The sequence below is a fragment of the Malurus melanocephalus genome, unplaced genomic scaffold (assembly GCF_030028575.1).
Source record: "Malurus melanocephalus ecotype Western Australia unplaced genomic scaffold, MMel_1.1 scaffold_412, whole genome shotgun sequence".
In the NCBI taxonomy this organism is placed as follows: Eukaryota; Metazoa; Chordata; class Aves; order Passeriformes; family Maluridae; genus Malurus; species Malurus melanocephalus.
In genome coordinates this window covers 367,472-386,907 of record NW_026623644.1, presented here as the reverse complement: position 1 = coordinate 386,907, position 19,436 = coordinate 367,472, and the positions used below count along the sequence as shown (strand labels likewise).

Below are 19,436 nucleotides of genomic sequence, written 5' to 3'. Positions count from 1 at the left end.
CCAGCAGAGAAAATAAATAGGAACAGAACCCCAGGAAGCCTCCAGGAGAAGAAAAGACCTTGTGCATAGAATTTCAGATTTTCTAGTCCATAGTATTTTGGTTCAGTATCCYAACACTCAATTTTACCTAAAACTCAACTGCTCAGGTTAAAATATTTAAAGACAAAGGTCCTGAATTTAACACAAGGTAATATCTTCACTCATTGTGAAACAAAAAAAAAACCAACCCAACACATAGCCCCAATATTGATGGTTGATCCATGATTATGTTGGGTTGCAACCAGGTGAGTATTTTCATAGCACACATCACACAGCTCTTTTGATCAGTAACTAAGAGGATCAATATTAGAATGAGAAATTACTCTCCTTCTCACTCAGACAAAATCACTGGTAGAAGCAGGGAACTCGAGTATCAGATGCCCAAATACAATTTGGTTCAGTGTTAATGGGAAAACAAGGAAACAAATTGTACTATATTTAACAAGGGTATAAGATATCAAAAACCCAAAGTTCATAAAGGGCCGCACAAGTGCCAGTGAAAAGTTGACAGGCAGCAGGATTTCTGAAAGGATATATGGGCAASAAATTAACTAGACCAGCAGGAGAAATAACAGGCCAGATGGGTGGCAATGGGTGCAAAAGGAAAGCTAAAGGTATTTTATGAAACTATTCACCATATTTGAAAAATACTAGATAATTAAGTATTTCCAAGCCAATTAATAACTAAGAGGAATATTATACAGCATCTGCTAGGCATAACATTTCTAGCTGGCACATCCTATTGATTTAAGMTCAGTCCTAAAATAATCATTTAACACGTTCTCCAACCCTGTGACCTTCAATTTTAATAAATGGGTGAATGACTAAAATTGCAGAAGACTGAGAATACCAATATTATGCCAATAACCAAAAATAGCATACGTTGTTATTTATAGGCCTTGGCAAACTGGGCAAAAATCCTAAACCAACCTTTGACAGGGAAAAAAGGTTCTGCTGCCTCAGAGCAAAGGCTGAGTTATCCCAGGATCCTGCCCAGTGGCCCACAACAGCCACACAGTGAAGCACAAACCCAAAKCAAAGCCTTAACGCTTCCCGTGGCATATTCCACTGACAACAGCAGAAAATTAGAAAAGAGATGGGAGGGACTCAAAGGTTAATTTCATAATTATGCAGCACTAAGACTTTTAATAAACCTACTCAGCACACAGAAGAGGGATTGCACTGTGAAAACTTCCTACCTGGATGAGTAAACAGGTGAAGTGAGACAGCAAATGATTCYCCAACAGGCAAAAGTCAGAGTAAATATTTGCATAGATAAGGGGGTGAGAGGGGTGTTTCATTGTCAAGTTCTAAACACCTGTGAAATCTTGAAWGCACTCTTCCCAGCCTGTAGGCACACACCCCTCCTGTGAATGTCCTAATCCTAATCTTCAGCAGGGGGAAGAAAGAAGGAAGGAAAAAATCAGAATCAGGGAATGAGATTATTGTTTGTGCTGTCATTATGTCCAGACCTGAGTAGTGCAGCTCACCTTTCCTCTTTTATAAGGAACAAAGCCTCTGTCACATCCTTCCAAATTTGCAATTTACAGAGATTTATGGCTAGACCCTATTTGATGCCCCACACATTCCAGAMATATCACTTACAGGAAATTGGAATATTTTGAAAGAATTGAACATATAACATAGTCATATAGGCCAGTTTACTTTATTCTTTTTCCTTTCCATTGTGATTTTATACCTCTCTTACACAATAGGCCAAACACAACATAATTTTAAATCAATTGTCTCAATGGCATTTTACTAAAATTAGAAATGAAATTTGTKTATTTATCATATGGGATTTTATCTAGAATGTGCCCAGACCTGAGACTGAGAATTTCCTCCCACAGAGGCAGGTGAACAAGACTCTAATTTGACAAGACCACCATTGAGAGCTGAGAAGTGTGACCAAAGGAAAAGAGAAGGCCCAAAGTGGGACATCTGCAGCACCCAGAGAAAAGTGAGCTGCAATTCTTGTCAAGARCCCTGTTTGAAAGGAGAGTCTGTTTACAACAGGACTGCCCTGGKGCTTTCAGACCCCATTCCTGAGCTACCACAGCCCAGAGCCTGCAGTTGGGAGATTAGTCCCACACAAATTCAGGGGTAAGACAAAGCTGGGGCTACATCTTGGTGCCCAAGTTTCTCCTCCACAGGCAAGAGGGCTGTGCCCAGAACATGGCTTGGAGCCTCTCAGATCAGAAACTTGATATCTGCCTCTCCTCTCTGAACAGAAGCTCCAATGAGCCACAAAGAGATCTCAGGGTCTGCTTAAAAATGAAAKCAGGGAGTTGGAAATGGGCACAGACTCACAAACTGGAAATATCCCAAGGGAAAGCTTCCCTTCKCATAAATATCTCCCTAAAAACTACTCAAAAAACTTCACAGACACTTGCACCACCATTGCACACTCTTCAAATCGAAGTATTACCAACTTCTGTTACCCATAAGTGAGTTTTATTATACAAAACCAACTTCCCTGCTGTTACCTGTTGAGTTTTTTGAGTGTGCTCTGTGATGGGTAGGAACATATAACAATGGACAATGACTTCCTTTAACCTCATATTGCCTCCAGCAACAGTTCAGGAGTTAACAATAAAGACACTAAAGGCACTAAAAGACAATGACAAGGCAAAAAGCATTATGTGCTCCATTGTTTAGGCATGGGGCTGGTAAGGATTCCTTTTTTAAGGAGTTTCTGGGTGGTTTTCCCTCCTCTTTCCAGGTGAGTCCCACCTCTGGGGGTTAAGTCTGTGTAGTTTTAGAAACATGACACTGAAATGTTGAGATTATGCACTGATGAGGCTGGGAAAGCTGAAAAACAACATCTGCAGACTTTAATCCTCTGAAGGATGGCAGCCCAGCTCCTGAGACATCAAGGGAAGTTCTGGAAGTCCATCAGGAAAGAAAACTGTGCTACATAAGTGCCATTAGAAAGGGCAGCTACCACAGCAAGTGAACAACAGCCACCCCAGACTGACAGTGGTGGGGCCAGCTGAGCAGAGGCTGTGTGAGAAAATCAGACCTACTTATTCAGTGAAACAAGTACAAAATAATATTCCTCCCTGAGAACATGTGGAAATCAAGTCTTCCATAACAATAATTAACTCTAATAGAGTTGCCAGCAGTGAGAAATACTGAAGAAAAAAAATTAAGTATTCATAAATAGCAGTTATAAGGGACACTTATAAAGCCAGCTGAGGCATAGCYACTCTTCCTCTGCCCAGGTGAGGAACCTGCAAAAAGCAAAGAGACCTGACAATGAAGCCTCAGTGCCATGTGGAAAGAAGAATCCTATAATTTATGCTATTGTCACAAAAAAAGATATGCACAAATGGGAAGATATTGCAGAGAGGAATTAATGAAACTGGAGAAGTGATTAAAAAATGCAGACCAATTCCCCAAGGTCAAGTGTTGTTTAGAGGGAAAAAAAAAAAAATCACCTGCATAAATATAGAAACAACYGCTAAGCAGCTGCACTGTAGATAAGGATTGGGGATGGAGAGGATCAGAGACTGAGCACAAATTATAAATATCCAGTTGCCACAAACAAGGCAACTTCTATCCATTGACAGGAGCACAGATTCCTGATCCTCTCTATTCTGAAGAAGCCTTTGGGAAARTCCACTTTTGGGAAAGGCTGTCAGGAACATGAGAAACCACCCCAGAATGACAAGCAAAGGCAGACAGGTAATCAGGTGAGCCCTGAGGAATGAGTGAGGTAACTCAGGGAGGTAGCTCAGCCTGGACAGAGTGAAATGAGAAGCTGAGAATGGGATATGATGTATGTCTATTAAATACAGAAATTGTTTCTGCAAAAATAGAGGGAACTCATGCTCCATATCTACARTGAGCAGGAAAAGCAATGGACTCAAACTGCAACAAGAAAAAAATTACTTAGGCCATGAGAAGAACTTTTCTAAATGGTAAATAGTGAARCACCAGCCTAAGGAACTCCAGTTGTTTCCTCTATTAGGAAGAAAAAAAAAATCATTGCACAAAAATAGTGATATTGTTTTGATGCAAAAGGTCAAGTTGAACTTTTGGAACCTCTGAAGGATCTTCTSTGAAGATATCAAACCACTGAAAACTTTGCAGCAACAGCAGAAGCCAAAAAATTCCTCTGATCTTTTGCAGTGCAAGGTCTCACATCTTTCCATCCTTGCTACTGTTATACAACCCCTTCGATATGTATTATGCAGATTTTCTACCAAAAAAACCAACAAAAACTGCTGAAAGCCCATTAAGATAGGAAAATTCAAGTCAAGAGACTGCCAGGAGAAGGCTCTATATTTAGTACCAACAGATTTCTCTGTAGTACTGTGATAAAGTTCCTCCAAGAGGAGTGGATCAGCCCTATGTAAATATCCCCACAGCAAACAAAACCTGCTCAGCATCTTCCTCCCCAATTCGTATCACTCAGGAAGCTTTCAGCAGGTTTGGCTTCAGAGCTCACTGCATTTTTTTGCCTCTCTCCCAAGAGACTTCTGCTCACCCAGTGCTCACTGCAGGCCCCAGAAGAGCCCTCTTGATCTGTCTGAGGTATCACGATGCAGAATTACTCACTTCATGCACTGTGACAGCASTTTAAATAGGTCCTATCATGATTAGCAGAATGTTAGGGTTTAGAACACTAAACTTGTCAGCAGTGGGGTTTGGTCCTTGTTTTCAAGCAGTGTTGGACACTGCAATATGATGGAGAAGGCTCCCCAAAGGGGTCACTACACAGCACCCCAAATATTTTCTGAATTAAATCACATAACTGATCGTAGGGGAGCAACCAAAAGTTAAACAGACTCCACACCAAAAGAGCACATCAAACTTAGCCAAGGTCCTACTCCTCCAACTCACACCACCAGCTTTGYATTGCACAGGATCTGCCCATGCAGGGAAAAACAGCAGCACATTAGTAAATTCAAGTCATGGCTAAGAGAGGCTGACTGAGAGCCATGTTCAAAAGCCCATCAGCTGAAGCATTAACCCTGGGACCTTCCAGGGMTTCATGGGAGTGTTTTATAACCTCCAGTCCTCAATAAATGTCACAGTCCTCCTCAGGGCCAGACCTTCCATCCTCAAGCCTTCTCTACTCACCACTGCCATATATAGAGCACTCCCACATAGAGTGCCTTGTCTACTAACCACAAAAAATCAGATAAATTAGAAGCAGCCATGTCRATGAAGCAACTGATGAATTGTCACTGATGAAGCAAGGACAGGRTGGTTCAACAACTAATTGCTTTCACTGAGATGGAACCAGGTTCAAATCAAGGGAGAATTCAATGCTTCAGCAAAATAYTTCACCTTAATTATAGCTCGTAACAAGAAGACAGCCAGAATCTAAATATATGGATGCTCTGCCTCTACAGCACCCACCACTGCTCACAGAATGGGTAAAAATTGACAGCTTTTATATTAAGAAACAAATCCCAAAACAGAGCTCCATCTCACATCTTTCTGCAATCCCACTCAGAGGTGGCTCAGGCACATCCTCAAATTACGTATMCGTAGCTTTCTCTGCATGAAATATCTCTGTACAACAAAGATCACACAACATAAAGAAAATGTAGAACAAAACCATTTTCAGTCTCCTCAAGTGAAACAGCTACATTTTCTTGCATTACACAGATACCAAGTCACCAACTGCAGAAAACTGTAGATAATTTTATAGACAAGAACAAATGATTTTTCATCTAGCAGCTACAAAGGAAACAAACTACTTGAACTTTGCTGGTGTGTTTATTCCAGCTACCACAGCCTGGATTCCTCAGAGAGTCTGCATTCTCCAGCCAATCACCAGGGAAATACCATGAAAAAGTACTTACAACAATGGAAAACAATATCCTAAAGCTATCCCCTCACAAAATCAAATACACCTGAATTAATAGATTCAAATGCCTTCAGACTCCAAGTTACATTGGAAACATGGAAACTCTAAGATTAACTTCACCTCAGCCTAAGCAAACACCCCTTTGACACTTGTCCCTTTCTGTTACTCCCATGGGAGCTGGAGCCTATCAGGTGTCTGCAAGTTCAGCAGGGAACCAGCTTTGGACACAATATAAAAGGAGAAGGTGAACTCAGCTCTTACAAAGGGAAGCATATTTAAAATTTCAGGACAACTGCAGAAGTGAGCACATCACCATTTGACATCCTTGAGTTCCTGCCTAGTAAAAAATCACCGATGCTGTTACCTGAACATTGTTCCCGATGCACTGGACGCCCATGTCCTCGTGGCTCACTGCACATGTGCCTCCTCTTCAAGTCGCAGAAATCAAGCTGTCCTCAGAAGCTGCACCATGGGTAACCTTCAGGACAGTCCAGCACTGAATTCTTCTCTCTAGAAAGAACAGCAAAGCTCAGAATCCTATTGAAATGTATTGAAAAAATGCTCCCAAGATCAACCCAACACATCCCCTCAGCACATCGTGATGTTACGTGGCACATTTAAAGGCAGCAGAGAACATCCAAAATTAAGTATGCACTTTCAAAAAGAAGCTGGGAGTAGAAAAATACCTCAACATATTTAGTACATCCTTTCTTAGCACAGGCACACAYTCTATAATCCTTTTATGGTACAATTTTAATCTAAATTAAGCAAGCAGTACCAGTGAAAGAGCTCAGAGCTTTCCACATTACAAAATTACATCAGGATTGGATTAGCCTGTAAAATAACATCCTTCAAGGTAATCTATTAATGACATTTTGCACTTAATTTTAGACCCAAACTCCAAGCTATTTGTTTTCTTATTTTTAATTTTAGGAAAACCATAAGTTATTACAGTCCTCCTACATATATACAACTCCAAATATCATTATTCCTGTTACTACCAGAAATTTGCAAGGAGAGAGACAACAGCTACTGWAACTCCCACTCCTGAGCCCACTGCATCTTTTTTCCACTCCCTCCCAAATTTAACAGGCTGCAAGATTTAGCCCAGCTCTTCAAAAAATTAAAGATAATCAACACCTTGAAATTACASAACTTTACTGCCAACATTAAACTACCTGGTCTTAAAAAGAGYTTCTCTTTATCCAAACACATTGTTTTGCTTACATCCTCCAGCATCCTTCAGACACAACTGGGCTACTACAACACTGAGGAAGAGAGTTGGAAATACCAGCACCAGTGTCTTGCCAGAATGAAGAGATTTTAGACAATAACATCCATGTGGCACCACCTGCCTCATATTCTGGGTCACAACTCAGCTGCTCTCAAGGCCACTCCCAATRTTTGGGAAGTTCAGCATATTCCTAATTTTTTGCCCCAGTAGRAGCAAGGGCCAACTGCATTTGAGAAAAACACTAAGTTTAGTCCCACAGTCATTTCATTTTAGGTCTTTCCTTATCTCTTCTAGTTTGCCAAAAAAAAAAAAAACCAAAACAGGACAAGTAATTCCACATTTCCAACAAGGAAAAGCTAGTGATGTCCAGGTTAGGCTGCATTCAGAGGCTCTTTTTGGACAACAGGAGGATGATGATATAACAGTATTCTTGCACAGGRAAGTACCAATTTGCAGCATCTGTGGCCCCATAGCAGCCCTGCATTAACTATTTTAATTACAGAACAATTTCCAAATGAAATCCAGGGTAAACATACATGCATTTTAACAGCTTTATTAGACAAACTTTAGAGTTTATACTTTAATAGATTAAAAATGTAAATGTTTGCCTTTGTTTACAARAAAATTACATTAATTCCATAAATCAATGGAAAAAGCCCCAAAATCCAGTAACTATAATTTTTGCCACTATTTTAAGACAGGAATGGTGCATGTAAACACAAGGTTTATTTCCTTGCTTAAAAAAACAAACATCATGAGCAATACTATAGACGAAACAATAATAAAGATTGAAAGAATCAAAACCCCACAAAAATAGGAGAAACTGTATTGGGATATATTATTCTTGTAAACATAACTCATATACATATATAGGAGACAGCAGAGAAAATTGGAGAGATGGTTACAAAAAACGTGAGACACCAGATGCCCAAGGTTGGCTGAATGCCACTGGAATAAATTACTGCATTTCACATGAAAAAAACGCAGCTTTTAAGGACAGGTTCAAAACCACCATTTGRTAACTGGCAGCCAAGGTGGGAATGGTCAGTGCTTAAAGGGGAAGGGACTTGTGGGYCTGGAGGACTTTCAGCACCGGAGGAGTTCAGCCCTTCCTGCAGTTCCATTTACCACCACCTTTTATAGCCTTCCACTGGCTTTTAGCACTTGCTTCCCACATCCAACCTGAAAGATTTCCTGCCTCTATAACCTGGTCCAGAAGCCAGCATGGTGTGTGGCAGCTTCGAGCCCTTAAGAATGCATAAAAGCACTTAGTCACTGGGTAAAAATCACTGCTAATGTGGACAGGACAGACTCAAAAGCCAAAGGTGTGCAGACAGAAAACACCCCAGCTGGGAACAGGGTTACAAACACACCCGCTGATTGGATTTTTAAAAAACTCTTTAACATAATCACTGTGCACCCAAAGAAATCTTTCAATCTAGTATTTCTCATCCTATCAAAATACCAGCAGAATTCTGAGTTTTGGATTCAAGTGGAAACCCCTGCAGATGGATTTTTGTTTGAAGAACTGAACAAACAAAACATTATTTGCTTCGAAATTCTTCTACTTATGGTGAAAGCCGAGCTGTGCTGAAATCAATAGGACTGTTAGCATTGTTTTCAGCTGAGCTAGAATTTCATTTCCTGTGCCCCACTTCAGATCTGCAAAAAAACCACTAGAACACAGTCTTGACCTTTYACAAAACATCTATAGCTCAAAATATAGCATTTTGCACAAAATAAATACCTAGAGGGCAGGTTGCACAAACAGCATGAAAGTAGCAGCTAGGGCTGGTTTCTTCAGAGAGGAAACTTTGCCCCAGCCTGGCTGCTCTGGATTAATGATGTTCCTGTTCCATGCCCAGGCCCCAAGCCTTGGGAAGTCCCTATCCCAACTCCACAAGGTGGGAGGGTTTGTTATTTTAACCATTGTCTGATAACAGCCTGTCAGCAAGTTCTCAAAGGTTAAACTCAACACCCATGGACAGCAAAAGAGCAAGGAAAGGTCAAGGGAAATGATCAATTAGTGCTCCCTCTCCTCCTGCACCTGCACCAAGGGACAAAACTCTCACACACCACAACCTGCAGCAGTGCCAGCAAAGAAACTCCAACCAAAACTCCTGTTTGAACTGAAAACATCTGAGAACCCAACAGAAGTGTGTTCTTTCAGAGGAAGAGCTTGCTTTGCCTTCTGCATTCCCACCGGCTGCCATGCAGGATGGAGAAGCTAACCAAATTCAGTTTGGTTCTTAAATACAAGGCAGTTTTATAATTGCTGCCAAATTCATCACAGCTCCATGACAACTCACTGGAAAACAAAAACAAAATAAAATCTTCAGTTTAGGGCATGCTATGATTTTTATTTCTAGCCCAAGCATGTTACTGAACTGTAAAGGGCTGATGCAACCTTAAACCAGAAAAAAAAACCCCAGTTACAGACTCATTACTAATTCATCCTGGCTGAAGCTTCATACCAGCAGCTGCTGCCTCTCTCAATTAACAACAAATATTGAACAGTATTGTCATTTAACGGTGTTTACTGCCTGCTGCCCTGTCCACTGCTGCATTTTCAAATGCTCTGGCACAATTTAAAGCATCAACACTAATAAACAGAGCTTAGTTTAACCCCTTATGTACCAGCAGCRCTCACAGCAGAAGTGTTTTGCTTGCTTCCTACATTCATTAGGTGCTTGGCAGAAGCTGAAGCCCAAGGATGCAAAGTGCCACCAAAATGGTGTTTGTAATTCAGAGGCCCACGGGGTGCTTGGTGTTTGCAAAGGGCTGAGCACAAGTGTGCAAAATGAGGGGAGCAGCTCCAGCAGAGCAGCTCTTTGGAAATTATTGCCAAAAAGTTGAAACAAAAGAGGAGAAAAAGGAGACCACACATTCAGCCTCTGCTGCTGAAGATTTTATAACAGCAAAAACCCAAAACAAATGGGAAAAAAAAATCAAGATACAGCCATTCTTCAGGGAGATCATACAAATGCTGTGATTCCTGATGATTCCACCTCTGCACAGGGAAATCAAAAGAGCCCAAAAGTTATACCTTTGTACCCTCTACTGTGCCMACAGCTGCCTTTTGGCCAGGCTGGGTTTGAAGTAGAAGATTATACAAACAGTGCAGCCAGAGCAAGCAATGCAAGTGCTGCCCTTTCACGCCACCTCCGCGGTGCTTCCATGTCCCGCTTGCTCCGTGGTGTCAGGTTTGCTGGATGCCACTGCTGTACAAGGGACCATAGAGATTCTGCATATCATYTCCACACTGTGCTCCCAGCACTTCAGCAGGAGGGAGCATCTCCAGGCTCTCCTATGAGCCCACTCCCAGCTGGGCCAGGGCCAGCAATACCAAGGAGCTGGAGAAGGGAGGGGATGCTGAGCCAGCCCAACTCGGCTGCAAGGTGCACACTGGCAGTTTAGATACAACAGCAAAAGATCAAGCTGCTTCTGTRCTGCATTTATTAGAGTAGAAGCTAGGACAATGCCATTCCAGCTGATCCCAAAATTGGAAGAATTCAGTTATTTCTGAGGCACTGGTCCTTTGTTCTACCCCTTCTGCAGAGAGAACAAAGCATGGGAGCTCCAAGGAGTGATGCTCTGAGGGGCTTGTCAAATATGTGAGGGAATGGCTTGGAAAGCTGGGCAGGTAAATGCAGGCCCAGCGTTCTCAGTGAACACACTCTGCTTGGGCTARCACCTGCCTGCAAGTCCCCTCATTTCCTCAGCTCTGTCTGTATCCCACAAGATTCCAACCCCCYTCTGATTTGTTGGGAGGATCCTTCCCTCTAGGTTTCCCCAGCACCTCTGTGCCCRTGGGGTCTGAGGTGCTCAGATATATTAGGTGATATGACTAATACCTGCCATCTGCTCATTGCTACCTTCCCTCTCCTCTCCTGAAGAGCAGTCAGCACTAAAGTGCTTCTTCCACTTGATCTATTTTAGGAGCGTGGGCTTTCAGMATCCAGGCAGCACTGCTTTAGGCTAGAAAACTTAAATCAAAGAGGCAGACCATGCTCTGGCAGGGAAAATTGAGCACTAGGTCCTGTACAAGTCTGGCAAGGCTGAGGAACAACCTTTTTTTTGCAAAAGTTCTCTCTGCTCCAGCTTGCCCAAGAAACAGAACTATTGCCCAGGTTCCACTCCAGGCCACAGAGCAGAGGCAGTTGRGATGCAGGCCTTGGAAAGCATCCCAGTGCTCTCCATGGAGACCAAATCAGCCAGCACAGCTTGGAGCAGCAGCAGGCGATGGGCTGCAGGGCTGGGTTATTCCCTGCTCCCAATGAGGAGCTCCTACCCCATTACATCCCTGAGAATGGACCAGGGAGCACAAACAGGTACCAATAACCCAGGGCACATCTCTGCCCCTCACACTGGGGGGAAACCTCAACTCACAGGGAATATAAAGCATCGCTTCTACCAACAGCTGCACCCCATATGTCACGGGCAAGGCAAAAAAAGCCAACTGGGCTCACAAAGGAGAGATGAGGAGAGAGGCCAGTGGAGCATAATTCAATTTCACTATATTTCTTGAAAGGAGCTGTGTCAAAATGCAAAGAAAAAAATCATCATAGTGTAGGAAGCTGAAAGATTTGAGATGGAGCAGTGAGGAGTCTCTGGCCCCATAAATGTTTAATTTGAGCAAAGCAGCAGATTAGCAGTAAGCACAATTCTGTTGAACTGCACACTCCTGCTTTGATTTCTAGATGACACACAGTGAGAACGTACGTATAAAAATAAAATAGGAAAAAAGCACCAGGGAGATTTTCATACCTGGCACTACAGAGAGAGCTGCACAAGCCAGCAGCACACTCAGCTCCCTCCCTTGTCTCTGCTCAGGGCAGCAGCATGAGGGTGAGCTGCACATACGGAGCTCTGCAGTGCTCCCAGCCCTGGGTTTCACAGCTCTGACAGCCCAGCACAGCAGAGGGATAACCAGATCCACTGCAGCACACCTGAAGAAGCAGCCAGGCCTGCAGGTCACTGATAAATGGCACCACGCTGCCTGCTAAGAACACTGTGAAAYTGGAGAATCACAAAACGAGGGTGCACAGGGAAACACCAAAGAAAATGGATCACAGAGCCCTGCAAAYAAAAAAAAAGACCCACCTGGTACTATTCCTCTTGCAACCCTGCTCCTTTCAAGGACTGACTTTCTCTCTGTGACCCTTTCCTAACAAATAAAWCTTACCAGTAAGGATCATTCTTTCCCCATAATTTTCTTGAGTTACTCCCATCCCATCCAAAACAGTAAGCTCATATTGTTAAGCAAATCCTGGCTAAAAGTTGCTAATTAGTGTTTCTTCCTACCGAAAATGCAAGAAGAGTCTGAAAGAGAAATTAATGTATTACATGACCCCATGAGATGTCTCCAGCTCCATTTTTCTTCCCTTTCCTGCCCTTTATTTCCCTTACATTGCCACCTGATCGCCATTATCTGCTTCTTTTCCCTCTACTATCCAAGAGGAGCCTATTTCCTTTCCCTATTTATATCTTTMTCATCTCAAACTTCACTCTTTTTCTTGCTTCTATTTCCACTTGCCGAAATTCATACAACTCCTCTGCTGTCTCCACCAGCATATCTAGTCCTTCTCCCAGTCTGCAATCCTAAAGAGAAATGTGGTTTCACTAAAATCAAGCAGCAAGGTTCAAYTAGACCCAGATATTACCCCAGAACCATAACTGTTTTACTGAAATTATGTCACTTRTCCCAAAGCCAGCTGTGCCCAAGAACCAACTGGACAAGCACAAAATGAGAGCAGGGAAACCCTTGGCTTAGCCTTCCTCAACTCCAGCAGGAAAGCCTCATGCAGCTGACCACACTGGTAAGGCAGGGAATTCAGGAATGCTACTGAAACCTGTCCAGCCTCTGGAAAACCTCCATGCAACACGTGAAGGTCATCCATGAGCATGGATTTTTCTTTTAAAAGCACAGACATATTTTAAAACATATTCACTAGTATTCTTATATTTTGCATTCTCCTGAAGGCTRGGAGTATATTTGAGAAAGTGACCCTGAGAGGCAACTCCAACAAGTAGTTTTCTACWTTTGAAAAAAAGTTAGGAAGAAATAGAAGACCACAGCACAGCCCTGATTAACCTACAAGAGCACCACAACTACTCATTGCAAGTACAGACACATCAGAAGTCTCTTTGTCACTGCAATAAGCTGATGGGAACAAACTTGCAAAGCCCAGACAACACCCTGGACTCTTCCACACACCTCTGATGGCATCACCTCTGATAAAGCAGGACCTAGATTTTCACTGCTGGCTCCTCTGAATTTTCAGCTTCCCAAAAGCTGATGTCATGGCTTTTCTCCTTGCAAAAGAGTGACCTTTGTAGGCCTCTGGAGAAAGAAGCCAAGTCCAACAAGGAAAAGATAGGGATGACAAGGAAAATGCTGGTGTGCCCTGCTACTCAAATGACAGAAAACATTAAATATTTACACTGGCACATTATGATATGATTCTACTGTAACTGCAATCTCCTGTGACACAACCATGYAGTTTTTTCTTATGAGAAACTCACTCTGAATGTACAAGATAGATGGCACTGAGTAAGGGAAACAGTCCCATCTCTTACCAAACACTGGCTGGTGACCTCACCTTCATATTGTACCAAAGCTGCAAAAGGGAGAACACTCYGAGGAAGAGCTCTTGGACACACTCACAAAACACCCCAGGAGACTCAGCTAGTCATGCTTTGTGCTGGGGGGCTCCCTCCATACCAGGGCCAAGGTGACATGGTCACTCCCCAGACCAGGACCCTCTGCCTCACAGGAATGCACAGACACATTAAATATCTTGAGCCATTAGGAAAAAAGAAAAATCAAAACATTCTTCCAGGCACCACCAGAGCTGTGTTTTACATCTTGGTTCTCACTGAAGAGCCAAAACCTCCCTCACCTCCAGCTGACAGCAGYAGCAGCTCCATCCCTTCAGGACAGAAACCACCTGTAAATACTGGCTGGAAGCATTTATTTCCACTGGGGACCAGCAACTGTCTGTAACTGCTGATAGCAGGGGTGCCAGGGGAGCCTCTCGTGACAAATGGTAGACAAAACAAACCAAAGAAAAAAATAATGCCACCAATTGCATATAMCCTACACAGCATTGACAGGACCACTGTGTCTGTGTTTAGGCTGAAATGAAAAAAAAATTAGAACAACTACACTAAACTATTAAAGCAGCTTATAAGCAGTATGACTGAAAAGATGCTCTGTCCTTTGTGCTGTAGATTCAAGGGGAGAAAAGGCCATGAGGGTATGTGACCAGAACATGAGAGGTGGATCGCAGGACTGCAGACCTGGACATGCACAGTGGTCCTAGCTAAGATTYGTCCATCAGTTTTACAGCACTGACACAGTTCACTCCATAAATGCAATCCTATCTTGCTAGAAATGCATTTCTGACTGAGCACAGTAAACAAAATACACACCATGAGCAGAAGATCCGGGTTAATCAATGCTGTGTGTGTGTGTGTATGTGGGTGCGCGTGTGTGCGTGTAATTCAGTCACATCAATACAGACTGTCATATTTTTCTCCATTTTCTTCAATCAATAAGTGTTCAGGAGTTCRTTTAGGTTTTTCGTAAGAAATTCTTTACACAAACTGATCAATAACCCAAGGTTTGGGAAAAAAGACAACTATTAAAATTCTACTCTGGGGCAGTATTTTCTACTCTCACCAGGTGCATATGTAAGCCAGGTTGCAAACCTCAAGGCCAAAGCTACATCCTGACAAGGGTTTGTTGACTGACCCCAGGAAGATCAMGGAAATAGTAAAAGAAGCATCCAGAAATAAGGCCAAAAGACAATTCAGTATGTTTTGTGAAGACCAGACAAAGTTCATGCAGGAGATTTCTGGCTGGGATACAATTCCCTGAGAAACCTCCCATTTCAGCAGCTGAGGACCTGCCAGCCATTCTGTAGGAACACAAGATGAATTCAYAGCATAGCAAATTTAAGGTTGAAGAGATGGGGAGCAGTAGCAGGTAGCCTTCGATATTGAGGTCTTTGCTATTGCAGCTTCAGTACCTTCTCTTGCTCCAGGCAATCCCTTGATCTCACATGATTGCCAGAAAGACCAAATTTGACTTCAGCAGTTGCAACAAAGCTCAGGAAACATTTTCTCTCAAAAGACATCTTGGGAACCTGAAGCAATCAGAATGATGAGGCTTTTTGCTCCTGCCAAGTGCCCGAGGTAACAAAGGTAATCAAAATAAAGGCACAAAATAAGACTGACTGTAGATGGTCAGTGTCTAACATAGGGATGATATTTTGGGGTCAGATTTTGCGAATATCATCATCTGTGATGACAAGAAGGACCATTTCCTTCAGCACATGAGAGGAGCTTGCAGAGAAGAAAAGAACACTTAATGGCCCCTTTTGCCTCCCCTCTGGGTTTTGCCTTTACTCTCATCTATAACAAACAGGCTGATCACACTTTCTTCCTTCCTACGTGCTCCATGGGGAGGGAGGCACTGCAGACACAGGCTCCTTGCTCTCAGTAGTTTAAAAGCAAATGTGTTGTACAGATAACAAATCTCAACTACACAGGAGCATATGTATTTTAACTTGAAAACCACAGAAACTAACCCTGATGTTGCAAAACATCAACCAGGGAGAGTGAGAGAAGGGATTGCATTTTTGTMCAAGTGCAAAAACAGTTTCTCTTGCTCCAGACACATCATCAGTTCAGAATGGRWAGAACTATGTTCTCTAGGYCCTGAAATATCTCCTGGAARCCTGAACACACTGGTCCATCYTCCTGCAGTCATCCCAAAGACAGGMAAAGGGCAGGGCAGCACARTCAAATTAACTGCTCAGGAGTATTGCATTCAACACTCTCTTGGCCGAGGGAATAATGGAATGAGGTATGGAGTGCTCTGAAGCCAGACTGCTCATAGGAGGACAGAGATAAAGCACGATCAGAAATTAGCCCTGAAGATGAATCCTCAAGCACAATGCTGAGTTAGCTCCTTGCAAAGAAGAGCAGAGCAGAAGATCTCTTCCTTTAGCAAGGAGCCCATTTCTTCTCAGAGGTCGGTTATCGATTGTCACCTTGGACCCRAAGGCTATCAGCCAGAAAACCCAATGGCTACTGAGCACACAGCCCTCACACGTGCAGCTGCCTGTAGGACTGCTGYCTAACACCACAACACCTTCTCATTCCTCCCAGCTGCCTTGTTACACTTRCTCTTCCAAAAGAGACCAGAAACTCTGCTTCCTGAATAATTCCTGAGTAATTCCCAGTGAACCACCACTGGATGCTGCAGAGAGGTTAAAGATTCCTCTCACACAATCCCTGTCAAGCTCCTGGTCCTTCAATATGCTGCTCAGAAATGTTACTTCTACTGCTGTGTCACAATCCAATACCTCAAGACATGACWGGAGAGAAATATACCTTAGGAAAARRTGGGAAAGGTACATTTAAAAAGTACTTGATGTCACTCCTCCAAACATTTAAGTACGAACTAGGCAGTGAAAGGGATTTTCTGGAGCCTGTGAGCTGCACTTCCCTCCCTGCTTCCAGCACCAAGGAAGCAAAGCCATGGGATGAGGGTCAAACTCCTGCATGGCCAGTGTAGCACAGTTTGGGGGGAYTGGCTTGGAGAGAAATTACTTGTAATGGCTCAAACATCAGGTTTGAAAGCAGAGAAAAAGCCTTTCCTGACAAACATGCAGGTCAAAGAAAATCCCATATTCCTTTGACCTCCATGTCCTACAGCAAGTATTCATATAGTTCATCCTTTTTTAAAAAGGCACCAGAAAGAATGAAAATTCCTTATCCACTTACATGCAACATTCGTTTATTTTCACTGGTGACTGCTACTCACCCTTTTTCCATTCCATTTTCTGGTCCTCTCCCCTCTCACCAGCAAGACKGAGAGCTGACACGTCCCTCACCCTTTCCTCCCCTCTTGTTGAAACCTTATTTCCACTGCTCTAATAGTTCCTGACTTAACTGGGACAAGGAAAATTATTCTGGGCTTCTCTGTCCTAGCAGTTAGTCTATTCTGTATTAGCCATCCAGAGCACTGCAGAATCATTCTGAAGCCCCAGGCAACCATTCTAACGCTTCCTTTAATTTCTGCTTTAATCAAAATGCCCATTTTTACTGGACATGTCTCTAGCCATACATATACATATATACATGAACATCTTGTASAAAAATCCTCCGTGTTAAGAAAATTCAGAAAAGCTCATTTCACAGGATTCATTCCAAGAGCTTACAATAAGCCAAATTTCTATCCAACCTTAAAACAGAGTTATTTCTTAAGCAAAATGGATTTTTTTGCCCATCCTTTTAAGCAATATGCAGAAGTATTCATAATACTTAAGAATAGAAACTTCAGTAAATATTGCACACCAATGAAATGTATAATTGCATCCAGTTGAAAGGTCTGGCTTTCAAAGCTGGCTACACAATTCTTCCCTTGACTTGTTTTATTCTAAGCTATCACATTCAGCCACCCAAAACAAAGGGGAGGAATTTTTAGGTGCACTCATGTCAAGCTCTGATCTTTATTTTTTATCACCTGATGTCCAATACCAAGACCATTGCACCATTAATTTCTTTAAGGGATGTGAATGGTTTCTGCACGACCCCACTTTTCACAGCAATGTAATTACCAATTTGGGATGACTGATGGCAGCAGCAGTTTTTGAACACCATGTGCACCTCAGAAGGGACAAGCTCTTTCCAGAGTAAAACAAAATGCAAACTGCAGTGACCTACACCTGACTCCGCTACAGAGCTGTGCTGGGGAAACAGCACAGGGAAGTTTTCTGCACTGTACTGTGAGAAAGCAAATCCCTTGCACTTTTCAGATGGCACTTCCCAAAAACTGCCAATCACTTTAACTGCAAGAGACAGCATGCTACATAAATGTATTGTGACTTTCTRGAGAAGTGCATCCAGAAAAGCCTTTACTTGGAGACACATAACCTGTTTGGAAACTCTTTATTCAAGGAAAAATCAGGGCTGGTTTTCATTTSCTGGAGTCTGTGCCTGAGACAACCAAGCACAGCCTGAGTTCCCCACTAAATTACGCTGTCCAGGTTCTCAGTGAACAACACTGCCATCCACAAGCAAGGCACTAAGCACCAGCTCATTCTGCAGCCTCCACTCTGCTCATCTTGGCTGGAAACACAGAAGGCTGGCTGAGGGCGGCTATCAGCACAGCACAGAGCAAATAAAGATTCCAGTGTAATCACCTTTGAGATAAGGCAGCCAGTGCTAGCACAGCTGTCTAGGAAATGCACAGTGGAGGAGCAGGAACGAAAAGTCTAAGCAGGAGATCTGTTAGACATGAAATGACCTGGACTGAGATACAATATCCTCTGCTGCTGCTGCAACATTTTATCAAGAAAACATTAAGTTTCACCCTTCTTGCCTGCCTTCTCAGGAGAGAGCGCAGCTATTTAAGAGCACACAGCTCCGATCTTCAARTACAACAGAAAAATACAAAGCAGCAGCACACAGTCAGGTTTCGGGTGTAAACTATGCTCCTTTCCTTCCAAATGCAATGGACAATATAAGGACAAGGGGGGATGGTTTTAAACTAAAACAAGAGAGATTTAGATTGCATGTTAGGAAGAAATTCTTCCTTTTGAGGGTGAGGAGGCCCTGGCACAGGGTGCCCAGAGAAGCTGTGGCTGCCCCTGGATCCCTGGCAGTGCCCAAGGCCAGGCTGSACATTGGGGCTGGGAGCAGCCTGGGACAGTGGGAGGTGTCCCTGCCATGGCAAGAGCAGAATGAGCTTCCAGGGCCCTTCCCACCCAAACCAGTCTGGGACTCTGTAATACCCTCCAATTCACTGTGAGAGCTTTTTCTGTTCCATGTACCAGTGCCAGGGCCCCTGATTTCAGCCAGTCCTGCTCAGACTCAGCCCAGGTGCTGCTCTGGCAGTGCAAGCAATASCAGGAGAAAGGCAGGACACAGCTCACCAAAGGTGTGGTACCCTCTTGGAGCCACCATCTCAAACCTCTGCCACAAAGCACTTCAGGGATGGAAAAGCCCTTGAAGGTGRATGAAAGCAGCTGAGAGTGCCTGCACTTGCCTTCACAGGCTGGAACTTTAATTGGAGCACACTAAATGCATTAATAACAATTTTAGAAAAAAACAATATTGACTTCATTTATTTTTACAAAGTCTTTGCCCTCATCTTTGCTGACTACAAGTGTCAAAGAAAGGTCAAAATGGCTTAATTTCCTTCTGTACTGGACAAAAAGGCATGAAGAACAGCCAATAAATTTAGCTTTTTTCATTTGCACTGGGGCTTAAAAAAGGAGAGAAGGAATTTATTACCATCAAATTGACCCCAGCATAACCTGGCCA

At 43.0% G+C, this 19,436-nt stretch overlaps 1 protein-coding gene across 1 annotated transcript in view; it reads right to left on the bottom strand.

The window, feature by feature from the left end:
• MAP3K13 (mitogen-activated protein kinase kinase kinase 13) overlaps nt 1-19,436 on the bottom strand; it is a 62,763-nt gene that overhangs the window by 38,900 nt on the left and 4,427 nt on the right. The window contains exon 2 of the mRNA XM_057379600.1: nt 6,228-6,373. The gene's annotated coding sequence lies outside the window, so the exon portion shown is untranslated. The remainder of the gene's footprint in view (nt 1-6,227; nt 6,374-19,436) is intronic.